Here is a 16,767-nt window from a genome sequence, read left to right as displayed (position 1 = left end):
GAGCCAAGCGAAGTCAAAGCGAATGCTCCGCTGCAGCTGCACTCTGGCGTGCCGGTATGTTGATCTTTAATGGACGCAGGCCGGGTGTATTCAATGCTGCGGGGCGAGCGCGAACCCTATATTTGACGACCGCGATTGTGCGCACGGGAAACTTACCCCCCTTTTTTTTTCTTTTCCCACCCCCGCTTCCTCTTCTCGTCCTCTTTTTGGCGGCTGCTCGTAAAACGCAACAGTGTGCCGTGCAGTTGTAGGTCAAAGGATTTTCAAACGTGTCCCTTTAACTTTCGCCCTGCCTCCCCTCACCTACTTTTTATTTATTATTCATATTCTACGTAGTATAGTCTAATAATTACATGGCTTGCTAATAATTAGTATCCTATCTTAAACAGACAGATTTTCACGTGACCGAAGCCTTTTTATTCAACACTAATTTGGTCGTTTGTCTTTTCAAAATCATAATTATATGCAGAGTCGAAAACAGTTGTCAATTGGAGTAGATGGGGGTTGAAAATTTTACAATTTTATTTCGTAATCTTTGAATATCCCTATGGTATGAAGGAGCATTAATGTTACCAGAAGAGTCTTGTGAATAATTGACAAACGGCTCGAGCTCATTGTATCCCCCGGTGAGGCTTCAACGCTGAATAACGCGAGCTTCCACCTGTTTTAGTTCCCTGGAGAATTCATCCGAAGCACGGAGCCATCGATCACAGCTATACAAACCGTACCCTTGTCGTGCCGTGCACAGAGCAGCTGCCAAAATCATCAGCGGTGTATCGGAGAACCAGGGAATTTACGTGCACAAGCTGGTGCCAATATTTACTCCCTCCCCCCGCGACCCCCTATATAAACTCATTAATAGCTTCAATTAGTCAACGTCTTCCGAGGCGTCCGCAAACAAGAGTCGCGTAACGCCCTGGATTCGATTTATCGGCGGAAACGCTAGGCAAAGAAAAACCTTAATCGATATCCTTCCCAGCGTCGCCGTCGTCTACCGATTTTGTTTGTCATAATACACGTACACATACATCCAACGTACCGCAATTTATTCCTGCTTGATGATCCACGCGAATGACCCTTACATGATGTGAATTTTTGTCACAACTGAGTGTGGATTTGAAACGCAGTGTATTCACCTCAAGCCCAACAGACTCCATTCGGATCAATCCCTGCCATTACGCGCCGTAGTAAATATATACATACGTATGGTTCCCTTTCGGGGGGGGGGGTGGCTTTATTCCAGCTCCTTGATTAAATCCTCCGTCGCGTCTTGAAAGCCAGCCTCCCTTCGCGAGGAAAAAGGACCCTTTGCCAGCCCCGTTATTAATTATCGCAAAGTATCACGTGTATTCTCCGCACCTGCACCCCTTATTCCTTTCCATTACACGTGCACACACACATTCAGGGCGTGTATAATGTAATCGCTCGTATCGTCCCGTTGACGCGGTGTTATTAATTGCAGGACAGATTTTCGTGGCTTCGCTGCGGTCTTCTTTTTGCGGCTCACCCTTTCTTCGTTTGTCCCAAGCTGCGTCTACGTAATGGCTAATTAATCACGCGCTGAAAGATGACTCGCATTCGTAGACTATTTAGAGCTTCTTTTTGGGTTTTTTGGATTCTGCAAGGGTTATACGAGCTCTTTTTATTAAATTTTCGGGACAAAAAGTCTTTTTTTTTTTTTTCATCGTTCTTACACAATGTACCAAGGTCGAGTCTGATGATTGTTTTGCGTTATTAAAATGGGGGAGGGGGTGGTGGTTGAATTAACTTTTACAGAAGTTGAAGACGCGCTCGGGAGCGTTGTATTCATGAGGGTTTCGGGTATACATTAGCATCAAACCTTTCGTGAGTGTAGGATCCCCGTCTACCTGCATAATTTTGGGAAACTAACACGTGCTAACAGATTAATTCACGCCAAGGAATTCCCGAAATTTGCCTGTTCGAGGAGTATATTGTATGACGGTAAAAGTGCCTCATTTTGGGGGTCGGTGAATTTCAAATTCGCTCCGTGTCGTCGTTAGTCAGACGATTTTCGTTTCGCGACGGTAATCGGTAACATTATCAAGATGATGTACGTTCCCGAGGAGCTCAACGAGCTGAGTTCCCGCGTCGGTGGTAAGTTTTTCCATCACGAACGATAAAATCCCCCTCGCGCATGTACGATCGGCTAATCGCGCGCGTAATAATTATAGCAAAGTACGAATCAGCGTATGCGAGGGTTCGCGAATAATCGAGATCTCAATCGAACGGATACTCGAAACTATAGTGGAAGAAGAAAAAAAAAAAAAAAATCTCGTGCCTCACCTTTTCGTGTCGGGGGCGCAATTCTTCCACGGACGAGGAAAAACCCGGGAGGTAAGTAAACCACCTCGGCTCGAACTCTCGAGTATACATTTTTCAATTTTAACATTTCAATTACTGCTCGCGCGTAATCCGTCCTCGTTGGCGAGCGATTGCAGGCCGTGCCCCCCTCGGCCCCCCTTTTTCCTACGGTAAACGCCGCCACCCTCCCCCCCGTGCAGGTAATACCCGCGCTGGTGTAGAGACGCCAACGAACTATTCTCATCGTCTGTGGGGATGAAAAGGAGGAGGAGGAGAGTTCCCTCGCGACCGAGCGATAATTTGGTCTTACGGTGCAGTTTGTTTGCGGTGCGCCGGTCGGGGGTGGGGAAAAGAGGATTTCCGGCTGGGAGGTTCGGTGTGAGAATGGACGAGAAGGAGAGAAGAAAAGAAGAGCCAGAGAGAGAGAGTCCGAGACAAATGGGGCAAAAGGAGCCACTGCTGCTGGATGCTTTTTCTGGATCTTTTAGAAATGAGTGCATTTGTGCGATAGTGTGTCTTGAGGAGTAGCGAACGGGGGTGGCAATTAAACTGTGGCGTATACAAGTACGCGTAAAAAGACCCTGAGTTTTACTCGGCCGATAAAGTAGATCACACCATGACCGGTGGTGCACAAGATAACCTTACGAAGCGACATTTCTAAAGTTTCCTCGATAAAGTTTCAGAGAAAATCTTGGATTGGAGGTTGCTCACCTTTTCTTGAAGATCGATTAAAAACACGATGACTCCCAAGTTGATTCCCCCACAGAGATGGAAAAAAAAGTGAAAAGCGCGGTGGGCCAACATTCTCTTTTCAAGAGCAGCTAATCCCCCACCATTGTAGCGGTTGCGAATCGGTTGGAAAAAAAAAAAAAAAAAAAAAGAAGGAAGGAAAGAAAAAAGAAACGGATGGAAGGAAGTGCGCGCGCGAGAGAGAGCTGAAAAATTGGCCGTCAATTTCTGATTGACACGGAAATCCGGGAAATCCGACTACGGCTCGATCCCGCGTGGTATACAGCAGACACAGCCGGGGAAAAGGTCGAGCTGGCTACGTGTATATAATACGCGCCAAGGCGCTGTCTGACGTGTATTCAAATGAGACGGAGTCACAGGGGTCGGGGGATGGAAGGGCGGTAGCAAGATTCACATGATTTCGGGGTAACCGAACGAGACAATCGTGCATGTGAACGACGGGATGGAGGGAGAGAGACGGAGTGTGAATAAAATAGCAGGACTGGGAATATAAAATCACCGCTCAGCCGATTCAAGATAACGCTGTTGGGTGGATAAGAGGGAGGGGGAGCGAAGTGGGGGCGCAATCATGGAAATTATGTGAGGAGCGCACGGAGATTCAAAGGGTAGATTTTGCAAATATGGATGATTAGCTTTGTGGCATGTGTATGTATGTAGCGCGTTGGCCGGTGGGTGCATCATCAGGGGATTTCCATTTCTGCAGGAATAAAACAAAGCTTTATCTGAAAGCAATAGTCTTCGCTGTGGTATCTCGGGTCCGCTTGTTGTGCGAGACGGGAATTGGAAAATTTCGTGGAGCTCGTAAGAATTATGGCATTATGTTTGACCACATATGAGTGGGGTACGGGGCTATTATCAAATGTAAATAGACGGCTGAACAATTTTAAGCAACAATAGAAAAAAATCCGATTGAAAGAGATTCACCAATGATCCATCACCTCGTAACCCTTTCACAGATTTTGACACGGATACTTTTTCAGTTCTTTTGTAATATAGTTTTTGCTTAAAGTATAATACATGATTTCTACTAAAATCTTGTTATTTCGATCACTACTCATCACCATATGCCAACAAATTTTTTTTTTTTTTTTTATCAATAACCAAGCAATTGAATGGAAAAAATATAAATAAAAATATATTGATTTCAAAAACTTTATTGCATTCGGGGAAAAAAATCATCCCCCAAAGGGTTGAAAAAAACTCTCTGAAATCATCGTGCCAAAGCCGTCCCTTTCACCAATCTACATGAAATAAAAAACCATCTCGATTTATAGTCACGCACGAAACACGGTAAAAGCAGTAAAATAACCCAATATTAAAAGAGAAGGAGAACGGAAAGACCGGCTCTGTATTTTCCAACACAAACAGAGAGAGAGAGAGAGGGTGTAGAAAAGGGATTTATTAAATTCCAGCGAGCTGATCACTGCGGAGAAGCTCCAGCGAGTCTAAGCTTTCCAGTCCCAATATCGTCCCGATGTTTTTCGTCACGCGCAACCTCCCCCCCCCCCGGCCGACCGTTTCATCCCTTGCACCTTCTCCTCCCGCGTATGCGAGCGACGAGAGTTTGCTCTCCTCGAGCTCGAGCGAGCGTATCGGCCAGGAGGGGGGAGGGGGTTAATTTTTAATAAAACACCCACCCCGACACACGTATCCGCGCGCGTACACGTTCGCAGTGGGAGCTGTCTCGCCTGTACGGCCTGCCCGGGAAATAAATAACAGAAACGGACGGGGTGGCTGCGGGACGAGAAGTGGCTCCTAGGCAAGGGGCAAAGGGAGAGGGGAGGGGGTGAGGCAAAAAGTGGGTATTACCTTGGGGAAAAGACACAGAGGGTAGGGTATGTATACACGTAGTATAGACCGGTGGTGGTGAGCGAGAGCAGAAGTGCACATTCAGCAGCAGCAGCAGTGGCGAGGTGTGTACTCGTTCGCCTTCCGAATATAAATTTGCAACATTATAGCCTCAGCGAAGACGTCACTCGGCCTCCACCCCCCATCCACTTGGACTCGATTCTCCTACGTCTGGGCCGTTACTTTCTCTTCCCACCTGTACCGTTATGCGCACCGTGGCTTCTCCTCGTTTTGTTTTTCCCCCTCGAGCATCGACACCTGAAAGGCCAATCGTGATCAGCCAAGAGGGATGGAGCGTGTCTCTCTTTTTCTTTGCTTGTAGGTATTCCTCGACGGAAAAAGTGAGTGAAAAGAAAAAAAAAAAAAAAACTGGCCGCACAGCACGCTTTTATCGTATAAGTGTGTGCCCAGTGGTCGGTCCCCATGATCGGAATTTTCACCGTTCACGGCTGAATCCCCGGGAAGAGAGTTTTCCCCCCTTCCGCCCAAGCAAAGTGCGAATCTTGAAAAATGTACTCGATGCCGAGCGAATTCCCGTGTGAGCTTTTTCTGGACTTTGTTTGCTTATTCTTTTGTGCTACTGGTTCGAGGATCGCGTGATTTTTCCAGGTATACGTACGAAAATTTGGAGTGCCTTTCTACGCAACCGGGAAACAGAACAATGACGAAAAAAAAACTCGTTTGAATCCAACGTGGATAAGATTGCCGTGGTATCGTCGAGGAGTTCATTGTTCGTTTACACCCTATAGTATCCAATATAACTCAAATTAGCCCCACGCACCTTTAGTACCAACGACAATGAAATGAAACTCACTTGATATAAAATTATTTGAAAAATAGCAGCTTTCTTTGGTACAATTAGCCACGAGCCAAAGAATTTCCCGTGAGAGTCTTGGAAAACTCCTTGTGTAAAGGTATCGGAATTTATCGTCTTTGGCTACAACTTTTCGAAAGCACAGTAATTCGGGCACACCCTACAATGTAACATAAGCCCGTTGATCAATGCAACCGAGCAATCAACGTCTCAACGTCAATCCAAGCCCTCTCGGCCAGTGATTTGTATAATAAACCTCGAGGTTTTAATGCCCTAGTGGTAGTTCAGAAAGTTCTGAGTAATAATAGCAGCCGCGAGCCGTAACGATTCCGACGGAGACCCGAAAGTCTCGAAAACGGAATCTCTATTTGAGGATTGGGGGGTGGGGGCTGCAAACACCATCTCGCGCGCGGTTGTTGGCACAGTTTTTCGACTCCAAAGCTCCCCGTTGGCGAGAGGGGAGGTGCGCCCCACGAAAGTTGAAAGACGCGGGGGGTGTGTTCTTCGCGTACAGGTAGATTTCTCGAAATAATGAATGCTTGTTCAAGGCGTCGGTTGGGGCAGAGCCCTGAAAGGGAAGCAAACAAAAAGGAAGGACATCGCGTTGCCTCCGAGGGAAAATCTAGGGCGTGGGTATCATACGGAAACAGAACCCGAGGGTGCGGGGTGTTTGGGCATACCCCGTTCTTATTTTTCAAAAGCTCCTGTAACTTGACGTGCGGCTCAAAATATATTTATACTACTTCGATGTTGTAACAACTGTGCTAATGTTACCGTTGCGATGAAACGAAGCTCAGTGGAGAAGTCGGGCTTCTCTTGTATACACAAAATTTGCATTGTTTATCCAAGTTGGCTTCACAACCAGACATTCTGTAAATGTTGACCATTTCTTTGCTTACCTCGGGGCGTTTGGTACTTTTTAATGACGAATAAAACAAATTTAGCCCAACATCTCGCGTTCAAAGTCAAATGTTCAAAAAAAAAAAAAAACCTGTAGCGTCAATTCTCTTGGCCAGCTGCTTCGGTTGTTTTTGCAATATTTTGCAGCTTTGGGAAAGAGAAGAAAAAAAAAAGAAAAAAACGAAACCACGGAGAGAACAATGGCGAAAACAATCCTAAAACGCAGCAGAGTCGAAAAAGGCACATCCACCCTGAAACGGGGGTGGAGTGCACGAGAAGAGAAAGAGCCGTCATGTCGAGGTTCCCGCGGCAGGACTGATTGCTTGCATTGATCAGCGCCGGGGCGGCTCTTGTCAAACTCGAAGGTGTCCCTCTCCCGAGGCTGATTGTACTCCAGTGCATGTGCGGAGAAGACGGAGAGAGACGCAATCACGGACTGGCCGATTTTTCAGGCTTGGGTTTTTTTTTGTTTACTCGTTTGTGGCGGGGTGCTTTTTTGCGCTTAATTTTCGCGGTTGTTTGTTTTTGCGAGCTGCTTTGACGTTTGGTCTGATCAATCGAGGCAGGTGCGAGTCGAGCGTTTGCGAGAGACTGTTTTTAGAATACAATCTCTTGTCTCCTCTTTTCCGTACGGTATAGTGTCTGATTTTCTGGAAAACAATTGTTTGATGGGCAAACTTTCTACGCCAATAAAGCCATCTTCTCCAAAAATCCGAGGACATGATGAATGTACAGGTAAAATATTGATAAAACGAACGATAACAGATTTTCTTATCATAAGTTTAAGCTTAATGGAAACTATAGAAATATTTTATGAGTAACGTTAATAGTTTTTTTGTAAAAAAAAAAGAGAAAAGTGATTCGTGCGATATTAAATTTTTTATCTAAAACACGGGATGGTCGACTGTACGAACCGATGCGGAAAATAGGGGTAGTTTTTCACTTTAACTAGTCGATAATAATCGACTGGAGGGCAAAAAAAATCGAGTTGGATACTATCTACTGCGAAAAGGAGCGAATAAGTGCAGCTAAATAAATTTCAGGCATGCAAAAATCAGATAAAAATGGAGAGCACGAAATTGTTACCCGAACGAATCGATCGGGAAATTAAAGAGTAAAAGCCGATAGTGGTGCGGAACGTACGTATAAAAAAAACTAGTCGTAAAATATTGTTGCAATAAATAATTGCATTAAGGTCGCGGGTATCGGCTCGACGAGCGCCATAAAACTCAAAAGAACGTGTGCACGCTCAGATAAGTAGAACAGCTTGTAATCTTTCCTCTTCTTCTTTATCTCGGGTACATTTTTCCCCGCGCAATTTTCATGTAAAAACGTCAAACACACGAGGCAGCAGTTTGATGCACCAGCCGAGTGGTAAATATAAAAAACCCACCCCCTTTTTCGAAATTTCTCAATATATCCTTGATGAAAAGAGGAGGAAATCAAAGGAAACTCGATTTCTCTGCTGAATTATTGAAAAAAAAGTCGACCATCGTAGGGGGGGGGGATTTGCGCATGCAAAGTACTCCATCCAACTCCCCCTCCCTTTCTACTCGTCGTCTTTTTCCATCAGCCAAAAGCGCGCTTGCGGGGGTGGGATTGTTTTTTCGGGCAAATTTCTGGGACGAATAAAACATGATTCGGTCTGAAATATTTAAAGAGCACTTTGCTTAATGTCGGCACCGGGAAAACGAGGGAGAGAAAGAGAGCGAGGTACAGACGACAGAGCCGAGAGGGCAAAGCGTATACGTACAGCGATGATGGCTTTTTATAATGCGATTATGTTTTCCCGGCGTGGAATAATATTGACGGATTATTTCCTACATAATCCGTGTGCATGTGTATCCATACGTTTAAAAAGCGTCGCTCGAGTCACTTCAACCAAGTAGTTTTGAATTATTAATACTGGTGACGGGTGAAGGGGTGGGGTGGGGGGGAGGCAAATACGCTCGCGAGCACACGGGGCGTTTTATCGATCAACTTTGGCGTTTCGTCATCACGAGGGAAAATATTGGGTGATGCATTGGTGATTGGGTAAAGGCCGTGCTCTTTTCGATTGAATCGGTGGGGCGACTTTTTCCCACCCGCAGTCATTCAAATAGTCGAAATTGGATCGGTGCGAAAAAAATACTGGTGCGCATCAGAGAAAACAGCTCTTTAAAGTTCCATTAGTGGTTATTCGCCAATCATTAATGAATATCCGTCCACAGCTAATCTCCACAGCGAGAGAAATTTACTTTCATTTTGAGAGAAACAACCTAGAAAAAAAAAACACTATCCGAAGGTACAGAATTTTTAGTTTACTCGCTTATTACGTGTAGACGTGACTTTGACTCGTAATAAGTAAGGAGTCAGTCGCAAAAATGAAGAATCGGTGAATTCCTCATCGATTTGGTCCTATTGCGACAGCAAAAAAAAAAAAAAAAAAAAAAACCATGTCCAATACAAATCAGGCAAAGTAGCGGGCGACCTTCGGCGACGGGAATTAACGAGGAAGAGTCGCAGCCCGGCAGCAACAGCGGCATTGTAGGCCATCCAATTTTAAAGAAAGCTAGAAAAGCCACGCGAGGCCCGCCCATATATACACCGCAGTGGCAACTGATAAATGATCGGCTCCGGAGCTAATCATACTAAGTGATTTTCGCGTGAAAAGCTCGAAAACAACAAGAAACCGGAGGGAAAGAGAGAGAAAGAAAGGAGCTCATAGCGTTTCCTAATGTGCAATAAATTACCACCACCTTGAGCGCCCCCGCAAGATTTCCCGCAGTCAGATCAAGTCCCACCGGGCCGAGTGCTCGCAAGGCATGCACGTGTACACCACGAGGGAACTTTTTTTTTTTTTTTTTTTTTTCTTCCCAGCCAAGAGAGGTACGACCCTAGTGCTGCTTCTCCGAAGATGATCCAGCTGACGGGGAAGCGAGCGGACATGGTCAACCGCTTCGGACGGACGAGAGAAGCGGAGGACTCGCGGGTTGTGTGCAAGGTATAAACGAGCGAAAACAAGAGAGCAAGGGAGGGGTTGGGGGAAAGATAGATAGTTCGAGGAAGGAGCTAGCCGGGTAAACCAGAAAGATTGATTGAAAACCGGGGTAAAAAAGAAAATGGGGTGATGCGGGCGGGGGTGGGAGGGGAAAAAGGCCGGAAAGAGAAAGGCCACGGACTAAACAGTCCGGGCGCACGAGCGAATGGGTTGGGGGGGGGCAAAGAAAACACACAGCTCGAGAGAGTAGGGATAAGGGGGGTGGGGTGAAAAAGAACCACGGGTTTTTGGTGGGATAGCAGGGGGTGGAGGAGGGTGAGTTTTGTGCGATCGCCGTGTAGCAGGCAACGAGCTCGTTTGTTAGTGAGCCATCCCACGCCACCCGCCGACATCCTTCCTCCTTGTTACCGCGGCAGGCTTGGCTGTGACCTATGCACGTACAGCTGGACTGTAGCAAAGCAAGTGCCATTCATTCGCGTTAATCGAAATTAGTGCGTCATTTGGTGGGGGTGTGGATGTAGGCTTTTGTTTTTAAAATCTCTCTTTCTCATGATAGCGCATACGTTTATTCAGAATGTGTTTTGTGAATTTTTTGGGGTTACAAAGCCAGCTATCATAAAAAAAACCCAACACTGAAGTATGATATTACATATTCTTTTTTTGATGATGAAAATTAAAACGACAAAAAAAGCTTCAACCAACACTCGAAAAGTTTCCACAGGGTTGTCCCTAAAATGCATCGCGTAAAAAGAAGAGGAGGGAAAGACGCTTGGAACGGACACAAGTAGGTATATACTTGAAGAAAAGAGGTTGGCCAGATGACACAATTGCCGCTCGGTGCTACCGGTCGTTTGTTAGCGAAGCGGCTCCCGCTGTATTATTGCCCCTTTGGTAGCCGTGGTGGTGGTCCGCGGCCCAGCGGAGTTGTAATTAATTACCAAAGTAATTATCTGATGATTTAGGAACACGGTCCAGCCAGTCGAGCGGTGAAACTGAAACGAATTACTATTGCACCCGTATCCGAAAACCAACCCCCTCCCGGCAGTGAGAGCTCGGGCTTGGCTCGAACGACCGAGAGGAGGGGCAGTTTGGGGAAGAGGATCCCGAGGAAAGGACGAAAAGGGGAATTTAGTTTCCACGAGAGGAAGAGGACTGGGGTCCGACGATGAATCATCGACTATGAAACTGTCATTACAAAAAGTTCTTACTTGCAGACGACGCGGCTGAGGATGTCGTTGTATACGTATATACGTATACACATGCTCGTACGGGTGTGTCTCAGTGATTCCTTCTCTTGTCTCTGACTTGGTCAAAAAGTGGATAGCCATTGTTACAGCGTGTACGCGAAGCAGAGCAGAGACATTGGGCTTGGAGGGATGGAAGCTGTTTTATTTTTTGTTTTCGAAACGTTGTTTCATTGGATTGTTTGAATAAGATTCAGATGCACATATTTGCAAGAGGGACGATTTGCTGGTTCGGGCGAAGGCTCTCTTTCAACATCTCTTTTGTGAAATGGTACTTTCATGGCTAGTTTTTTTTCTTTTGTTACAAAAAAAAAATTTTACACGATTAGTCAAACAGAAACATTGGGGTTAGTGTATTTAAACAGACAAGTAAAAATTCCGAATGCAAACACATATAAAAACTTGTTAATTAACAACTAGATGAAATTGAATTTTATCAGCTTAAAACTCCGAATGACGTCCAGCGATAATAAATTGAATACATATCTATGAATATTACTTTTCGGAATTTTGATCCATCGGAAATTAAGTAGTCATTTACATGACAAACAGTGTTAGGAAAAAAAGTGATTTGGTTTTTGTTTAGTTGTTAACCGAAGAGCTCTGAATTTGATTCAATTTGAAAATTCAATTTTTTTTACAAAAGACACCCCCAGCCGTCACACGTTGATCTTGATTTTCGGACGAAAAACTTTTTACGTGGATTTCGCAGCTTGGACCGAGTGAGTTGATGGGCGCGAGAGCACAGCCATTCTCCTACTCGATCCATAATTTTTCACTCCAAGCCTCGAGTCAAGATTGAGGCATCAGAACCGTCCAGCAAGGGCCGACATTATCCAAAAACTTCCCCGCCCCTCCCAAGTCGTTTTCACGGGTAAAATTTTTCTTTCCCCGAGCGAGCTTAAACTCGGGAACAGCTCTAACCCCTCTCCCTCATTCATTTTTCCTTACTTTCTCGGTTTTATCGTATTCTTGTACACCCCCTTTCACGTCCCCTTCTCCCACGGAAATAATTTTTCCGGGATTTTCCAAAGGTGATGCTCGGAGAAAAAGCGCATACCAAAGTGCCAATGATCTCGTGTACCGGAGAAATAGAATTAATCGCCTGACCTCGCTTTATCTCCACAAACGTGCTGGTGACATCTACTCTCCACCAGCATACATTACCTCGACCCTCTTAAGCACTACGTCATTACTTCGCAGACAACTTCATTGCAAGGGCACTCGCTGTTATGTGCATCAAATTAATTTTGTTGGTATAATCTTTTGCTAGAGATGCGTCGTGTCTCACGTATCAAAGTCTAATTTTAGTTTTATTGAGAAGCGGAAAAAAAAGAGCCAACACTAAAGACGTGTCGTAAGCAGTGCCAGCTCTGTTACATAGCCACATCATATTTCTCTTTTTTTATGATCGAGATAAAACAGGATAGTAGGTGCAGGGTTGGAAATCATCAAAGGGCAACGAGTACACTCTTATCAATCGAGGATCTACACTTTGGTCTCCCCCCCTCCAGAAGCGGCAAAGAGGGACGGATACAATAGAGGGCGGATGGGTGGGGAAGGGGGGTTCATTTCCCCAGAGCCGTGTAACGATCGCACGTGAACTTTTGCTCGGTGACGAACATTAACGAAAGCAGCGGAGCAGTTGGGAAGAGGGCGACCGAGCTAATTACTCGTTATCGAGTTTGCCACGAATTAGTGGACAATGGAGAACAAGAGAGAGAGAAGCCAAAGGGACGATTACGAGCTTCCTGCAGTCGGTCGCGTGCGAGAGAGCCGAAACTATTTTGGATCGATGCGTGTGGGGGGGGGGCTCTTATCGGCGTGCCGGTGCTATTGTGTCGCGCGGAATCTTAAATAATGGCAGCGCCGGCCTTCTGCCACTGCCCCCCTCCACCTCCCCCCAATGCACTTTCGGATCGCGCAGAGGGACCCTCTCTATCTCGCTCTACTCGTTAATTGAGAGATCAAAGGATGCTGCGGGGCGAGGTTGGGCAGGGTCGTTACTTGGTGTCCCTAGGCGTGCGCCCCTTTGCTGTTTGACAAGGAAATTTTTAATTGCGCCACACGATCGATGAGGTTTGTCAGTTTTATTGAAAATGCACCCCCCATCCCACCAACCCCCCGCCAACTGGTTCTCGTCTGTTTGGAAAGAAGTTTGCGCGGATCGAGAGGCTTGCTCGGCAAATTAATATTTGAAATTGATTTTACTCACTGCACCGGGAAAGCTATATACATACACATCCACGCTCGCCGGTCGGTTGTGTGTATACTCACCTGGAACAGAAAAGAGATATCAAAGTTAAATTAATGGCTCTCGATAAATAAACGGGTGCCGGGGGTGAGGGGGGTGTCTCTGAGTGAAAATTCGTGTTCGGTTAGCTAAATATTTGGAAAACAACGGGTACGAGGGGCGTCGGGGATGCACTCCGTGCTCCTCGGTCGCGTTCGGGCGTTATCAAGTTTTAACGAAGTGCCAAAGTTAGTTGGAGAACTTTGGGTGGTGCTGATGTGCTCGGGACGTGCGGTGCAGTTCGCACTCGTAGACCAGTGCGGAAAAATGGGTTCTCGCTTCCTTCCGGCCATTGATTCGAGCGTGACCATTTTTTTCTGATCGGCTTTGAGTTGGGGAAACAAAGGCTGTGGGACTCCGGGTACAAACGAATTTTTTTTTTTTTTCAATTCACACTTCACCCGAGGCGTGTGGCAAACGGAAGAAATCGTTGTCAAATACGTGTCGTTGTTAATTGCCAGTGTTGCGGTCCTACTTTTAGTTCGGTCTCGATAGCATCAAAAAAACGTCTTGTTTAACCAGAATAAAGAGTAAAACCAAGTTTGGATTATCTAATTTTCTTCTCTTTTTGTATAACACATATTTTTTGTACTTTAGGCGAAATCAGCTCTTACGTGATCAATTTTTGACTTACGCGATACAGATCTGAACAGATTCAAATGTGTTGAATAATTTTGTCGTCACGCCAGATTAAGATTGTATAAACATAGATCTTTTATCAGAGGGAAAAGAATCACCTGAATTTTTACGACTTGTTTGAGACGATTGGTTTGAATCGATCACATTGTTTTTTTTTTCACGCGGATAAATTCGTAAGTACGATTTTAAAAACTTATGTGACATTAAATACCAGACAAACTTTGAAATTGTCTGTTTGAATGTTTGAAAGTGACACACCTACATTACCAAATATTGTACAAGTTGATAAGATAAATTGCTCACAATTGTGCGGTATGATTATAAATGAATCACCTAATTTTTGAAAAAGCCATTCGTAAATTATTTTTACGCCAAGATGATTCTTTTGAAAGTGCTGGCAGCCCTTTTGGTGATACAAGGTAAGTTTCATTCAACGTACATGTTGTCAAGGTTTAAGTATATTTATCTATTCTGAAAATTTTTTAAAATTCCTTGTAGTGATTGATATTTTTAATGGTAATGATCAAAGGACCAGTATAGTAATCTTATGTTTATTTTACAATATTCAGTTATAGAAACCCTCGGAGATCATAATATATTCTAAAATATAATTTATTAAAATTAAATTTTAAAAAATATGTAAGATACGACTATGTATACGTTTAAGTAATTCATTAACCACAACTGAACTGTTAAAGTGCCTTAATTTTTTTTCCTATGACTGCATATCACAAATTTTGTTAATTACAAAGTTTAATTGTACACTCCACTAATCGAGGAAATCGGAATTGTATCACTATCCTAGTAGTTTACTTTAAGTTTATGAGTAAAGACGAAATACCATACTAACAAAATTGCAACTACTGCTTGTGCCATAAGCAAAGCGGTACTCAGTCTTGTACCAGCACTCTTATAAAACTCACAATCATTATTTTATTTGTATAAATTAATGTATCCTATAAATGTATATGCTTAAAAATCTAACAAGTTTTTCATTGAACCAGTTATAAAGGTTCATGGACATAGGGCGAAAGAAAGTGATTTTCCATTTTTCGTGTCTGTAAATATGAGATCATCTCACGGCTTCGAGTTTCGGTGTGGCGGTGTACTTGTTAAAGACAACTATGTCCTCACGAGAGCTGCTTGTGTGGTAGATGGTACCAAGGACGACTATCAAGTCGTTGCTGGCACTATTTCAATTAACCCCAACACAAAAAATATAAATAAGCAGCAACGCTTTGTCAGCAAAATTGTATTCCACAACAGTTTCAATAAAAAGTAAGACATTGATTAACAATCAATCATCCAATTACTAAAAAATCAAGGTTTAACCGGTAACTACAAATATTTTTAGAACTTACGAACATGATTTAGCTATCTTGAAGTTGAAAAACGGAGTAAAACTCAACAAATATGTACGAATCATCGAGTTACCTGAGCCTCACGAAAATCAAAGCAAAGGAAACATGGATCAGTTTGTGGTTGGCTACGAGTATATATTCAGTTATGGACTGCAATATTTCAAAGGTCATGTCATCTTCAATGAAAATGAATCAAAGTATTACTTCAATAACGAAGAAGATGAGGTTTAAGCATGAATTACTACAGTTTGTTTTACAAAAATTTGAGGGAGAAAAATTTATATAAAATTTGTTGTTTCTTAGGCAATTATGTCAGCCGACGTATGTGTTGAAAAAAGTGGAGATGGATACAAGCTAATTGGGTTTGACAATCTAGGAGCCATCTCCCATGTTTCACCAGATGTCAATTGGATTAAAAATAATATCGTAGACAATGCAGCAAAAGCCAATATTCAATCTTATTACCAGTGTTTTAAAAGTTGTTATGAAGAATTTATTAAAACAGCAAATAATTAGGCTTTTGTGACTCCGTTGGAAGATTTTTCAGCCTAACTTATTTTGAAATAAAATTTTTTCTCACATAAATACAGTTATCGAGTTGATAAAAATCATAAAATTTTAACTTTGTATACCTCGTGTTTAACGTCAACTTTGATACGGACTGTGCGAAAAAGTTGTAAAAAAATATTTACTACGCTTGACATAATGAAAACGCTATTAAAACAAATATGTTTATGATGTACGATTCAAGTTCAAACAAATTTGTTTACGACTCTTATGTTATGTGTAACTAAGATAAGCGAATCGCGACTGGGCAGTTTAGTAAATAACAATAAAAAAAAGATTAATTAAAATTAGTCATTGAATTTAATTGAATTCCCGTTTTTTCTTGTTTATTGATGTATCTGTAGAAAATGATTTTTTTGTGTGTGCCCTTATATTGCATTCACAAAGCCATACGCCTTTTTTCTTTACACAGCAAGTTAACCTTCTGTTGAAATTTATTCTTATCGATTTTTTTATGAAGCATGGAGTTAACTCGTAATGAAAAGACGTAATATTGTGCGCACCAACGACAAGGCTAATATTAATATTATGTACTTGAGTGAGTAAAGCTATTCTCTGGTATTTCTTATCTATGGTAATTTTCCGATGCCAATTCCGCGAATGTGATAAAGATGATTTTTTAGAATTATTAGTTTTAAACTTTTTCTGGATATTGACTATCGCACGTGAAGTTTAAGTATGTAGATCCATACATTACGTATGTCACGTTATTCAGTCATAGTACAACATAGAGCTAAAACACACTACGTGATTCAATAATAAGACATTTGTGCTGATCTGTCTTAAAACTGTCATTTTACTACAAAATACATCTTTTTGTGCTAATATTAATCTCATGTAGTATTTTAGCAAAATTGTGTGAAAAAATTGTACTTGCAACTTTTATTTACGTTTTATCCTTTAATCTCAAATGAAAAACAAATGAAAATTGTAAACTGCCTTTTGAACAATGAAAACTGATTATTGTGATAGAGCATTTGATAATAGTTGAAGCTACAACTTTTTGGAATTCTATATTATTTTAAATTAATTTTGGGTGATTTTTATGT

The 16,767-nt window shown here is 43.0% G+C and overlaps 1 protein-coding gene across 2 annotated transcripts in view; it reads right to left on the bottom strand.

The window, feature by feature from the left end:
* The window catches only part of LOC106637909 (cytotoxic granule associated RNA binding protein TIA1), a 539,236-nt gene that overhangs the window by 159,684 nt on the left and 362,785 nt on the right, over nt 1-16,767 (bottom strand). The window lies entirely within an intron of this gene.

Source organism: Copidosoma floridanum, unplaced genomic scaffold, assembly GCF_036245765.1.
Source record: "Copidosoma floridanum isolate Cflo_tuat_1 unplaced genomic scaffold, Cflo_Japanese_pri ptg000021l, whole genome shotgun sequence".
NCBI classification, from domain to species: domain Eukaryota; kingdom Metazoa; phylum Arthropoda; class Insecta; order Hymenoptera; family Encyrtidae; genus Copidosoma; species Copidosoma floridanum.
This window is presented reverse-complemented; position numbering and strand designations above follow the sequence as displayed.